A 14,529-nucleotide genomic window follows, 5' to 3' on the forward strand; every position below is an offset into this window, starting at 1 on the left:
ACTTCCTCTTTTCCTAATTGAATACCCTTTATTTCCTTCTCCTGCCTGATTGCCCTGGCCAGAACTTCCAACACTATGTTGAATAGGAGTGGTGAGAGAGGGCATCCCTGTCTTGTGCCAGTTTTCAAAGGGAATGCTTCCAGTTTTTGCCCATTCAGTATGATATCGGCTGTGGGTTTGTCATAGATAGCTCTTATTATTTTGAGATACATCCCATCAATACCTAATTTATTGAGAGTTTTTAGCATGAAGTGTTGTTGAATTTTGTCAAAGGCCTTTTCTGCATCTATTGAGATAATCATGTGGTTTTTGTCTTTGGTTCTGTTTATATGCTGGATTACGTTTATTGATTTGCATATGTTGAACCAGCCTTGCATCCCAGGGATGAAGCCCACTTGATCATGGTGGATAAGCTTTTTGATGTGCTGCTGGATTCAGTTTGCCAGTATTTTATTGAGGATTTTTGCATCAATGTTCATCAGGGATATTGGTCTAAAATTCTCTTTTTTTGTTGTGTCTCTGCCAGGCTTTGGTATCAGGATGATGCTGGCCTCATAAAATGAGTTAGGGAGGATTCCCTCTTTTTGGAATAGTTTCAGAAGGAATGGTACCAGCTCCTCCTTGTACCTCTGGTAGAATTCGGCTGTGAATCCATCTGGTCCTGGGCTTTTTTTGGTTGGTAAGCTATTGATTATTGCCTCAATTTCGGAGCCTGTTATTTGTCTATTCAGAGATTCAAATTCTTCCTGGTTTAGTCTTGGGAGGGTGTATGTGTCGAGGAATTTATCCATTTCTTCTAGATTTTCTAGTTTATCTGCATAAAGGTGTTTATAGTATTCTCTGATGGTAGTTTGTATTTTTTAATTTTCTTTTGTACTTGAGATGAACCATATTTGCATTCTAACCCCAACCTTTAATACAACCAGGATGTTTTTACTTTCCCTTTTTTGTGTAAGTAAAAAGCAAACATTGGTGAGGAAGGTAGAAGATGTGTGTCCCCTCCTCTTTAAAATTTTTTTTTTTTTGAGACAGTCTCGCTCTATCGCCCAGGCTGGAGTGCAGTGGCTCAATCTTGGCTAACTACAAGCTCCGCCTCCCGGGTTCATGCCATTCTCCTGCCTCAGCCTCCCTAGCAGCTGGGACTACAGGTGCACACTACCATACCCAGCTAATTTTTTGTATTTTTAATAGAGACAGGGTTTCACTGTGTTTGCCAGGTTGGTCTCATCTCCTGACCTCGTGATCCACCTGCCTCGGCCTCCCAAAGTGCTGGGATTACAGGCATGAGCCACCATGCCCAGTCTAAAATCTGACTAGTTTACAAATAGCAAAGATTTCTGGAAAACAAAGTTGGGTTGGTTTTTTTTTTCAGGATCAGAAACTGTTATATTTGTATTCCTTCTCTGTGGTGATCTAGAAAAAGCTAAAGGAAAGCGGATTGGACCTGCTGTAGATACTTCAGTGAGATTCAATCAGTTTGGTTTCCATGAAACCTGTTGAGTCTTGTGGCTTGAGAGTGCTAAGGATTCTCAGCTCTGCTGCTTATTAGCTGCATATTCTTTTTTTTTTTTTTTTTGAGATGGAATTTCACTCTTGTCGTCCAGGCTGGAGTGCAGTGGCATGATCTTGGCTCACTGCAACCTCCACCTCCTGGGTTCAAGTGATTCTCCTGCCTCAGCCTCCTGAGTAGCTGGGATTACAGGCATGCACCACCACATCCAGCTAATTTTACATTATTAGTAGAGACAGGGTTTCACCATGTTGGCCAGGCTGGTCTCGAACTCCTGACCTCAGGTGATCTGCCTGCCTCAGCTTCTCAAAGTGCTGGGATTACAGGTGTGAGCCACGACACCTGGCTTTAGCTGCATAATCTTAGATAAGTTTATTTTTCCAAATCTGTTGCTTCATATGTTAAAGCTGGGGTGTGTGCTTATGAAAACTGTCTACCTCTCCTATAAAATGTTTTGTGACCTATAAAGTTGTGTAAGGAGTAAATCTGAGATTTTCTTTTTTTCTTTTGTTCTCTTCCTGGGGGATATGGCACTGTCAGTTTCAGATTTTCAATCCTTTTAGTTTCTTACTTAGACCTACTGGAGTTCTTCGTGGCCTTCATTTTCGCCTGGTGGGAAGCCTAGCTCCAGGACAGATGAGTACACAGTACATCAGGGCAGAGCGTCCATTTACTCCATTATGAAGGTCTTGTCTGTCTATATGCCATCAGCTTTGTCAAAGAGCACTTGGGTTTGACTTGTCTTTTGATACTCCTGTGTTTCTGCGGCTTAGACTACCATGTATTAAGTGATGCTTTTTGAATTGCGGATTTTCCAATCTCCTCATAGATAGTACGCAGACGTTTCAGACTTGAAATGTCCAAAACTTAATTCAGTATCTCTTCAAATCAACCTCCTCTTCACACCATATTTCTCTTCCTCAGTAGCATCATCATCTCTTCTAGTTCCCCATCTAGAAACCCTAATCATTTTAAATTCTTTCCTCTTATTTCTTTTTTTTTTTTTTCCTGGTGTCCCCTGGGGTTTGTAAAGCTCTCCAGACATTGAGACTGTGCAGGCATGTCTCACTCCAAATTGGGCGAAATCAGTCATTGATTTTAATAGATTTTCACCAGGTACCTTTTCTGCGTCAAGCAGTGGGTTAGAGGCTAGACTCAGAGATGAGTAAAACCAGACCCCACCCCCTGACCTAGCCCTTCTTGCTCAAGAAGCCAACACTTAGTGAGAGCATCGGAAAGCCTGGTGGGCTTCTGAGCCCTGGGACTGGAGAAGTGGGGGTCCCAAAAGCCATTACAAGATCAAAGAGAATAACAACAGGAAACTGCCAGAAATACCCAGTCATGGGCAAAGGAGCCTGTCCACATACCACTTGATGCACAAGAACCCGTGTCCTTACTTGAGAGTACATGTGTGTTCACAAGCACGTGGAGCCCAAGGGCCTGCGCAGCTGTCTATGTGGGGATGGGTATCAGGCTTCTGATTGGGGTGCACAAGTAGTGTGGGAGTCTCTTTTTTTTAATTTTATTATTATTATACTTTAAGTTTTAGCGTACATGTGCACAACGTGCAGATTTGTTACATATGTATACATGTGCCATGTTGGTGTGCTGCACCCATTAACTCATCATTTAGCATTAGGTATATCTCTTAATGCTATCCCTCCCTCCTCCCGCCTCCTCTTATTTCTTTTATCTTCCTCATTGTTAGTCACCAAATCTTGGTTTTACCTGTGAGAGCCTGGGCAATCAATTTAAGTTGTTTTAGTTAGGCTTTTATTGCAAAGCAGTCATTTGTATTTTCTCAAGGACCTTAGGAAAAGCATGAATTAGAGCAGAGCCTACCCAGATATAGAGAGAACTAGATGGCTGTGGGTTCTGGAACTGGCTACGCTCTTTGACTGTCTCTTGGTTTTGTGTTCAGCTCTTCCTCATGATTTTCATCTTTCTGTATCCTTTCAGCTTTTGCCCCAGATAGTAACCCCTTCATTATCTCAGTACTTGCATGTCTAAAATTCCGGAAAGAAAATATGATTCAGCTAAAAAATATCTCTGCTTGGCAGGACCTTTAATGTTAGGTGCTGGCCAGCCAGTTGATTTCTGGTGTCCCTATGTCCAGTATGTGCCTCAGCCTGCCAAGTAGCTGGGATTACAGCCACCACCACACCCAGCTAATTTTTTGTAATTTTTAGCAGAGACGGGGTTTCACCATGTTGGCCAGAATGGTCTTGAACTCCTGACCTCAGGTGATCCGCTCACCTCAGCCTACCAAAGTGCTCGGATTATAGGTGTGAGCCACAGTGCCCAGCCCACCTGAGGCTTCTTTTTCCTTCCCAAGCCGCATCACCATCCTGGTGGAACTCTCCTGTGAGGACAGCCAAGGCCTGAACTACCTGCGGTGGGGAGCACCTCAGGGTTTGCCCAGGCAACCAGCCAGCCCTGGTCCAAGGCATTCTGGAGCGTTGTGGATGGCCCCGTGCCCCACCAGACAGTGCGCCTGGAGGACCTGGACGAGAGCGGTGAGCCCCAGGCTGGGGAGCCAGTGCTGCCTGGCATCCTCCGGCCACCCTACCTGCCTGAGGGGCTGGGCCTGGGCCTGCCGGTGACAGCCATCCCTGTCCTTCCTGCTGAGGGGGCAGGCTGTCAAAGCTTATGTGAAAGCAGCTGAAGAAACAGTCACAGCCCATAAGGCAATGCTCCCTGGCCTTCGTTTCCCCAGTGATAACGACACTGCCAGAATATCCCCCTCAGTGCAGTGGCCAAAGTCAGAAAGTGGGATCAGCCAGGCATGGTGGCTCCCAGCACTTTGGGAGGCCAAAGCGGGTGGATCACTTGAGGTCAGGAGTTCGAGACCAGCCTGGAACATGGCAAAACCCCATCTCTACTAAAAATACAAAATAGTAGGGCGTGGGGGCGCACATCTATAATCTCAGCCACTCAAAGAAGCTGAGGCATGGGATTACGGCTGCCAGAAAAAATGTTGCCCAAGCTAGAGTGCAGTGGTGCAATCTTGGGTCACTGCAACCTCCACCTGCCAGGTTCAATAGATTCTCCTGTCTCAGCCTCCCAAGTAACTGAGATTACAGGCATGTGCCACCACGCCTGGCTAATTTTTTGTATTTTTAGTAGAAATGGGGTTTCACCACGTTAGCCAGGTGAATCCCAAAGTCCTGGGATTACAGGCAAGAGCCACCACACCCAGCCGATATTTTGAATTTTTAAGGTTCATCAGCTTGGTCATTTGTGTGATCCAAAGTTGTAGGCATTTTAAAAACATTAAAAATGTTTTCATTTTTTATTTCTTCTATAATTTTAGACACATATTCATTTTTATTTCTTCTGCAGTTTTAGCTACATATCCCTAAGGTCATACAGCTAGTAAAAGCTAGGATTCAAGCCCAGGTCTTCTCATTGTGTTGCTTCTCCAGTATTGCACTACCTCCCCAAGATGCTTTTGATGGTATCTACAGGATTGCTAAGACCATATATGGGAAAGAGCTTTGTAAACTGTGAGGCTTTTTTATGTAAAGCAGAACATGATGTGAGATTAAGAAAAGTAAATACTAAAGGAGAAAAGGATGATAAACCCATTTACATAGTCTGTCAATTTAACTTTTTTTAATTTTTTTTTTTTTTTTGAGACAGAGTCTCGTTCTGTCACCAGGCTGGAGTGCAGTGGCACGATCTCGGCTCACTGCAACCTCTGCCTCCTGGGTTAAAGCGATTCTCCTGCCTCAGCCTCCCAAGTAGCTGGGACTACAGGCACGTACCACCACTTCCAGCTAATTCTTTGTATTTTTAGTAGAGACAGGGTTTCACCGTGTTAGCCAGGATGGTCTCGATCTCCTGACCTCATGATCCACCCGCCTCAGCTTCCCAAAGTGCTGTGATTATAGGCGTGAGCCACCCACACCCGGCCAAGTTTAAATTTTTATTTTAATGTTTGTGCAATAACGTCCAGTTTTACCAAGCAGAATGATCTGCATAGGAGCTTTTATGCAGAACTCACTGTTCTTCAGTTAGAGCTTATTACTCTTAATAGTGAAATCAAATCCATCTTCAGTTGCTACATGGCTTTGTTAAACAGTTAAACTTGAGTTGGAGATGCTCTGTCGTAGGGAGGAATTTTCGCTCCACAGATGTGTTCATATAATGTATTTTCCCCTTTCCCCTATGGAAACTTTGTGGAAAGATTATTTCAGTGTTAACCCTGATTGATATTTTAGTAATTAAACAAGTGTCTGTTACTCCTTTATCAGGCATTTAATGAGTGTCTTTGGTGTGCTAGGCACTGCACTAGACTCTGGGGAGTCAAGGATGAATCACACTTAGTTTCTACCCCCTGGGAATTCATTCTGGTTGGAGAAATTGTTAACAAAAAATTATCATCCTATGGGATATTTTTTTAAAGTATGAAATGAGATAATGTGTGTGAGAAAACTTTGGAAGTTTTACACATTTAGGATTTTTTTCTCCAGTGCATAGCCTGATGCCTGACATATTTTAAATGCTCATTACACCCTTGAATGAATTGGTGAAGAGCCAAGAGTTATGAGAGCATAATGCTAGAGTGTAGATGGATTAGTTCTGCCTGGATGGACAGGTGGGATGCGGAGGCTTCCAAGAATACAACTTTTGAACTGGACTTGGAATTATAAGTTAAGAATCGAGAGAGAAATGGGGCCGAAGGCAGGGGTGGCAGGTCAGTGCTGCTCGGGGGCTTCTCCGTCCAGGTCCCTGGAGCTCCCGGTCCCTGGAGCTCTGCACTTGGGGGCACAACTTGCGTGAGGCAGCACGACTCTGGCGACTGGCTGGCCATGCCGTCCCAGGCTGAGAACTATGAAGTGTTGTACGCCATTGGCACAGGCTCCTATGGCCGCTGCCAGAAGATCCAGAGGAAGAGTGACAGCAAGATACTAGTTTGGAAAGAACTTCATTATGGCTCCATGACAGAAGCTGAGAAACAGATGCTTGTTTCTGAAGTGAATTTGCTTTGTGAACTGAAAAATCCAAACATCGTTCATTACTATGATCTTATTATTGACCGGACCAACACAACACTGTATATTGTAATGGAATATTGTGAAGAAGGAGACCTGGCTAGTGTAATTACAAAGGGAACCAAGGAAAGGCAATACTTAGATGAAGAGTTTGTTCTTCGAGTGACGACTCAGTTGACTCTGGCCCTGAAGTAATGCCACAGACGAAGTGATGGTGATCATACTGTAGTGCGTCGGGATCTGAAACCAGCCAGTGTTTTCCTGGATGGCAAGCAAAACGTCAAGCTTGGAGATTTGGGGCTAGCCAGAATATTAAACCACGACACGAGTTTTGTAAAAACATTTGTTGGCACACCTTATTACATGTCTCCTGAACAAACGAATCACATGTCCTACAATGAGAAACCAGATATCTGGTCATTGGGCTGTTTGCTGTATGAGTTAGGTGCATTAATGCCTCCATTTACAGCTTTTAGCCAGAAAGAACTCGCTGGGAAAATCAGAGAAGGCAAATTCAGGCAAATTCTATACCGTGACTCTGACGAATTGAATGAAATTATTATGAGGATGTTAAAGGATTACCATCGACCTTCTGTTGAAGAAATTCTCGAGAACCCTTTAATAGCAGATTTGGTTGCAGAAGAACAAAGAAGAAATCTTGAGAGAAGAGGGCGACAATTAGGAGAGCCAGAAAAATTGCAGGATTCCAGCCCTGTATTGAGTGAGCTGAAACTAAAGGAAATTCAGTTAGAGGAGCGAGAGCGAGCTCTCAAAGCAAGAGAAGAAAGATTGGAGCAGAAAGAACAAGAGTTTTGTGTCCGTGAGAGACTAGCAGAGGACAGACTGGCTAGAGCAGAAAATGTGTTGAAGAATTACAGCTTGCTAAAGAAGTTCCTGTCTCTGGCAAGTAGTCCAGAACTTCTTAATCTTCCATCCTCAGTAATTAAGAAGAAAGGTCATTTCAGTGGGGAAAGTAAAGAGAATGTCATGAGGAGTGAGAATTCTAAGAGTCAGCTCACATCTAAGTCCAAGTGCAAGGACCTTCAGGTCCTTGCTTCATGCTTCATGCTGCCCAGCTGCGGGCTCAAGCCCTGTCAGATATTGAGAAAAATTATCAACTAAAAAGCAGCCAGATCCTGGGCATGCGCTAGCCGGGTAGAGAGACACAGAGCTGTGTACAGGATGTAATATCACCAACTTTTAGTGACTCATGTTCAAATGCTGTAGCGTTATATACTTGGTTCCGTGAGCCATGCCTTTTTGTATAGTCCACATGATATTTCAGAATTGGTGTTGCTCTTCTTCAGCAACTGTTGTACAAAATGTTCACATTTAATTTTTCTTTCTTCTTTTAAGAACACATTATAAAAAGAATACTTTCTTGGTTGGTTGGGCTTTTAATCTTGTGTGCGATTACTAGTAGGAACATGAGATGTGACATTCTAAATCTTGGGAGAAAAAAATGAGAAGAAAAAGATATTTACGCAAGAGTAGCACTCACTGAATAGTTTTAAATGACTGAGTGGTGTGCTTACAATTGTCGTGTCTAGATTTAAATTTTAAGTCTGAGATTTTAAATGTTTTTGAGCTTAGAAAACCTAGTTGGATGCCATTTGGTCATTAATACCATGACATCTTGCTTATAAATATTCCATTGCTCTGTAGTTCAAATCTATTAGCTTTGTGAAAGTTCATCACTGTGATGTCTGTATTCTTTTTTCCTTTTTATTCTGTTTAACAGAATAAAAGAATTCTTTAGTTTCCCTGTAAAAAAAAAAAAAAATCGAGAGAAGCGGTTCTGCCGGGGCAGCTGTCAGTCGTTAAAGTGCCTGGATTTACATGAACCACATATCTACAGGCTAATACAGTTTTCAAGATGCTTTTGTTTACGCTATCTCTTTTGAGTCTTACGACAGTTCCATGAGGTGAGGTCATACAACCAAGAGAAGCCCTGACCAGAACCTGGGTTCTAGGGTGTAAGAGAGAGCATCTGGCCAGTTTGTTCTTTATAGTTTCACGAATGTTATGATTGCTAATATTATCGTATTTCTATTATTATATTTGTGAAAGCATGGTTTTCTGAGTTACAAGTATGTGAAAGACACATGTACACATGTAATGAAATGTATAGTTTTCCTTTTATTTCTGTAAAGCAAGTTAGCTTGTATTGATACATGATGAGTTTTTTTCAGAGGTTTCAGAAACAGGTTAGAAAATGCTTCCATAGTATTTCATAGATTCTTTATAATTTGAGCAGTTTTTCAGGATTTTCAGTTCATTTAAACCATTTATCTAACGAACAGTAAATAGAAACTCTGAGCTCTACATTCTCTTGTAAGCTTTCTTTTTCTGTTATAGTTGAGCAAATTTGTTGACATTCTTATATTTCTGCATTTTGATTTTTTGCAAGATGTTTGGTTAAAATACTTTGGGGGAAAAATACAAGAACTTTGTCTCATTTGTAGTTGACTTCCTACTTTGTATATGTTGTCTTCTGTATGTATTAAGACAGTGAAGTATTGGCAAAAGAATAGGTAAATAGATCAATGGAACAGAATAAGCCCCCAGAAATAGACCCATACAAATAGAGTCCGCTCATCTTTGACAGAGGAGCAAACGCAATTTAATGGAGAAAAAATTGTCTTTACAACAAATGGTGCTGGAAACAACTAGACATCCACATGTGGAATAATGAATATAGACACTGACCTTACACCTTTCCCAACAATTAACACAATACAGATCATAGACCTAAATGTAACACAAAACTAGCAAACTTCTGTAAGTTTAATAACATAGGAGAAAATCTAGGTGACCTTGGGTTTGGCAATGAGTTTCTAGATGCAACACAAAAACACCATCTACAAAAGAAAAAATGGACAAGATGGACTTCATTAAAGTGAAACATGTCTGCTGTGCCAGAGACACTGTTAAGAATGAAAAGACAGGCTGGGCGCAGTGTGGTGGCCCATGCTGTGATTCCAGTTACTTGGGAGGCTGAGGCAGGAGGATCCCTTGAAGACCAGGAGTTGAAAGATGCAGTGAGCTGTGATGGTGCCACTGCATTCCAGCCTGGATGACAGAGAGACCCCATCTCTACAAAGAAAAAAAAGAAATAATGCAGAGAAGTCTCATGTACGGGCCCACTAAGTTTTATAGTGTTTTTGCTTTATTGCACTTTGCAGATATTGTTTTTTACCTATTGAATGTTTGCGGCAACCCTGTGTCAAGCAAGTCTTGCGGTGCCGTGTTTCTAACAGCATATGCTCACTTTCTGTATCTGTGTTACGTTTCGCTGATTCTCACAATATTTCAGATGTTTCATTATCATGTTTGTTATGGTGATCGGTGATCTTTAATGTTGCTATTGTAATTGTTTACAAACTCATTGATATGAGAGGGTGAACTTAATCAATGTTGTGTATGTGTCGTTTTGTTTTGTTTTGAGACAGAGTCTTTCTCTGTCACCCAGGCTGGAGTGCGGTGGCATGATCTCAGCTCACTGCAAACTTCACCTTCTGGGCTCAAGCGATCCTCCCACCTCAGCCTCCCAAATAACTACAGCAGGCATGTGCCACCACACTCAGCTAATTTGTAAATTTTTTGTAGAGATGAGGTCTCATTATATTGTCCAAGCTAGTCTCCAACTCCTGGACTCAAGCAATCCTCCCACCTCGGCCTCCCAAAGTGCTGGATTATAGGCATGAGCCACCGCACCCTGCCAGTTACATGTGTTCTGACTGCTCTGTCCACCATCCATTCCCAGCTCGCTCCTTCTTCTCAGGCCTCTCTATTACCTGATACACAACAGTATTGAAATTAGGCTAATTAATAACCGTGCAGTGCCCTGTACATGTTCAAGTGGAAAGAAGAACTGCATGAATCTCACTTTCAATCAAAAGGCAGAAGCGACTACCTTTAGTGCAGAAAGCATACCGAAAGCCGACCTAAGCTGAAAGCTAGGCCTCTTGTGCCCATTAGCCAAGTTGTGAAAGCAAAGGAAAAGTTCTTGAAGGAAATTAAAAGTGCTTCTCCAGTGAATACACAAATGATAAGAATGCAAAACAGCCTTGTTGCTGATATGGAAAAAGTTTTAGTGCTGGTTAGAACATCAAATCACCCACAACATCCCCTTAAGGCAAAGCCTAATCCAGGGCAAGCCCCTAGCTTGCTTCAGTTCTGTGAAAGCTGAGGGAAGTGAGGAAGCTGCTGAAGAAAAGTTTGAAGCTAACAGAGGTTAGTTCATGGGGTTTAAGGAAAGAAATCATCTCTATAATATGAAAATGCAAGGTTGGCCGGGCGCAGTGGCTCACGCCTGTAATCCCAGCACTTTAGGAGGCCGAGGCGGGTGGATCACAAAGTTGAGAGCTCAAGACCAGCCTGGCCAACATGGTGAAACCCTGTCTCTACTAAAAATACAAAAATTAGCTGGGCACAGTGGCACGTGCATATAATCCCAGCTACTCAGGAGGCCAAGACAGTTGAATCGCTTGAACTTGGGAAGCAGAGGTTGCAGTGAGCTGAGATTGTACCATTGCACTCCAGCCTGGGCAACAGAGCAAGACTCTGTCTCAAAAAATAATAATAATAAATTAATTAATTAAACCGGGCGTAGTGGCATGCCTGTAATCCTAGCTACTCGGGAGGCTGAGGCAGGAGAATCACCGGAATCTAGGAGGCGGAGGTGCAGTGATTTGAGATCACACCACTGCACTCCAGCTTGGGCGACAGAGTGAGACTTCGTCTCAAAACAAACAAACAAACAAACAAAAAAGTGCAAGGTGAAGCAGCAAGTGCTGATGTAGAAGTTGCAACAAGTTATCCAGAAGATCTAGCTAAGATCATTGATAAAGATGGCTCCACTAAGCAACAGACGTTCAATGTAGAAGAAACAGCTTTTTGGTGGAAGAAGATGCCATTTAGGACGTTCCTCCTAGAGAGAAGTCACTGCCTGGCTTCAAAGCTTCAAAGGACAACTGACTCCCTTCTTAGGGGCTAACACAGCTAGTGACTTTAAATTGAAGCTGTTGTTTGTTTATCATCCCAGAAATGCTAGAGCCCTTAAGAATTACGTTCAGTCTACTCTGCCTGTGCTCTGTCAATTTAACAACAAAGCCTGGAAGACATCTGTTTACAGTGTGTTTTGCTGAATATTTTAAGCCCACTGTGGAGACACACTGCTCAGAAAAAAAAAGAATTCTTTCAAAATTATTATTTATTTTTGACAACGCACCTGGTTCCTCAAGAGCTCTAATGGAGGTGTACAAGCAGAGGAATATTGTTTTCATGCCTGCCAATACAATATCCGTTCTGAAGCCCGCGGTTCAAGGAGTGATTTTGACTTTCAAGTCTTATTAGTTAAGAAATACATTTTATAAGGCTAAAGTTGCCATAGATAGTGATTCTTCTGATGGACCTGTGCAAAGTAAATGGAAAGAAAGCCTTGTGGAAAGGAGTCACCATTCTAGATTCCATTAAGAATATTCATGAGTGCCAGGCGCGGTGGCTCACGCCTGTAATCCCAGCACTTTGGGAGGCCGAGGCGGGCAGATCACCTGAGGTCGGGAGTTCGAGACCAGCCTGACCAACATGGAGAAAATGCCATCTCTACTAAAAATACAAAGTTAGCCTGGTGTGGTGGCGCATGCCTGTAATCCCAGCTACTTGGGAGGCTGAGGCAGGAGAATAGCTTGAACCTGGGAGGCGGAGGTTGCAGTGAGCCGAGATGGCGTCATTGCACTCCAGCCTAGGCAACAAAAGCGAAACTCTGTCTCAAAAAAAAAAAAAATACATATATGGAAGCAAACTGTCTACAGATGGATGAATAAAATGTGGTATATATATGCAATGGAATACTATTCAACTTTCAAAAGAAGGAAATCCTGCCATTTATGACAATGTGGATGAACCTGGAGGACATTTGCTAAGTGAAATAAATCAGACACAGAAAGACAAATATCATGTGATCTCACTTCTCTGTGAAATCTGAAAAAGTAGAATTCATAGAAACAGAGTGGAAGGGTGGTTACCAGAGGGCAGGGAGTGGGGGAAGTGGGAAGTTGTTAGTCTAAGGGTAGAAACTTTCAGCTATAAGTTCTAGAGATCTAAGGTAGAGCAAATGACTATAGTTAATAAAAATATATCGTATACATCCCACCACTTTGGGAGGCTGAGGTGGGCGGATCACGAGGTCAGGAGATCGAGACCATGCTGGCTAACACAGTAAAATCCCGTCTCTACTAAAAATACAAAAAAAAAAATAGCTGGGCGTGGTGGCAGGTGTCTGTAATCCCAGCTACTCGGGAGGCTGAGGCAGGAGAATGGCGTGAACCTGGGGGCAGAGCTTGCAGTGAGCCAAGATTGCACTGCTGCACTCCAGCCTGGGCAACACAGCCAGACATCCTCTCAAAAAAAAAAAAGGGGGGGCCGGGTGCGGTGGCTCACGCCTGTAATCCCAGCACTTTGGGAGGCCGAGGCGGGGCGGATCATGAGGTCAGGAGATCGAGACCATCCTGGCTAATGCGGTGAAACCCCATCTCTACTAGAAAAAATACAAAAAATTAACCCGGCGTGGTGGCGGGTGCCTGTATGTATATATAGTATATACATACTATATATATGTGTGTATATATAGTATATACATACTATATATATGTGTGTATATATAGTATATACATACTATATATATGTGTGTATATATAGTATATACATACTATATATATGTGTGTATATATAGTATATACATACTATATATATGTGTGTATATATAGTATATACATACTATATATATGTGTGTATATATAGTATATACATACTATATATGTGTGTATATATAGTATATACATACTATATATGTGTGTATATATAGTATATACATACTATATATATGTGTGTATATATAGTATATACATACTATATATATGTGTGTATATATAGTATATACATACTATATATATGTGTGTATATATAGTATATACATACTATATATATATGTGTGTATATATAGTATATACATACTATATATATGTGTGTATATATAGTATATACATACTATATATATGTGTGTATATATAGTATATACATACTATATATATGTGTGTATATATAGTATATACATACTATATATATCGTATACTTGAGATTTGTTAAGAGAGTACATCTTAAGTATTCTCACCACACACACACACACACCAAAAATAAAGGTAAGTGTGTGAGGTGATGGATATGATAATTAGCTTGATTGTGGTAATCAATGGTGCCTTAAATACAGGCATACCTTGCAGATATTGCAGGTTCTATTCTACCACTACAATCAAGCTAGAATTGCAATAAAGAGAGTCACAAAAATTGTTTGGTTTCCTAATGCATATAAAAGTTATGTATACATGGTGGGACATGGTGGCATGTACCTATAATCCCAGCATTTAGGGAGGCCAAGGTGGAGGGACCACTTGAGGCCAAGAATTTGAGGCTAAAGAGAACTATAATTGTTCTATTGTACTCCAGCCTGGGCAACAGAGTGAGATGATGTCCCTAAAAAAATTTTAAAAAGAAAGTGTATGTATACACTATACTATAGACTATAAGTATGAAAGAGCATGTTATCTAAAAGCACAATGTATATAGCTTAATTTTTAAAAAATACTTTATTTCTAAAAATACTGGGCCAGGCGCGTTGGCTCACGCCTGTAATCCCAGCACTTTCAGAGGCCGAGGCGGGCAGATCACGAGGTCAGGAGATCAAGACCATCCTGGCTTACACGGTGAAACCCCAACTCCACTAAAAATACAAAAAAAATTCGCTGGGCGTGGTGGCGGGTGCCTGTAGTCCCAGCTACTCAGGAGGCTGAGGCAGGAGAATGGCATGAACCCGGGAGGTGGAGCTTGCAGTGAGCTGAGATTGCGCCACTGCACTCCAGCCTGGGCGACAGAGTGAGACTCCGTCTCAAAAAAATAAATAAATAAATAAATAAAAATAAAAAATGCTAACATATAAATGGCCAACAGGTGTATGAAAAGATG

At 41.9% G+C, this 14,529-nt stretch overlaps 1 pseudogene; it reads left to right on the top strand.

The window, feature by feature from the left end:
* Positions 1–1,610: 1,610 nt before the first annotated feature.
* LOC107973619 (serine/threonine-protein kinase Nek2-like) lies at positions 1,611–12,716 on the top strand (annotated as a pseudogene).
* The last annotated feature ends 1,813 nt before the right edge of the window (positions 12,717–14,529 follow it).

Source organism: Pan troglodytes, chromosome 13 (assembly GCF_028858775.2).
Source record: "Pan troglodytes isolate AG18354 chromosome 13, NHGRI_mPanTro3-v2.0_pri, whole genome shotgun sequence".
NCBI classification, from domain to species: Eukaryota; Metazoa; Chordata; class Mammalia; order Primates; family Hominidae; genus Pan; species Pan troglodytes.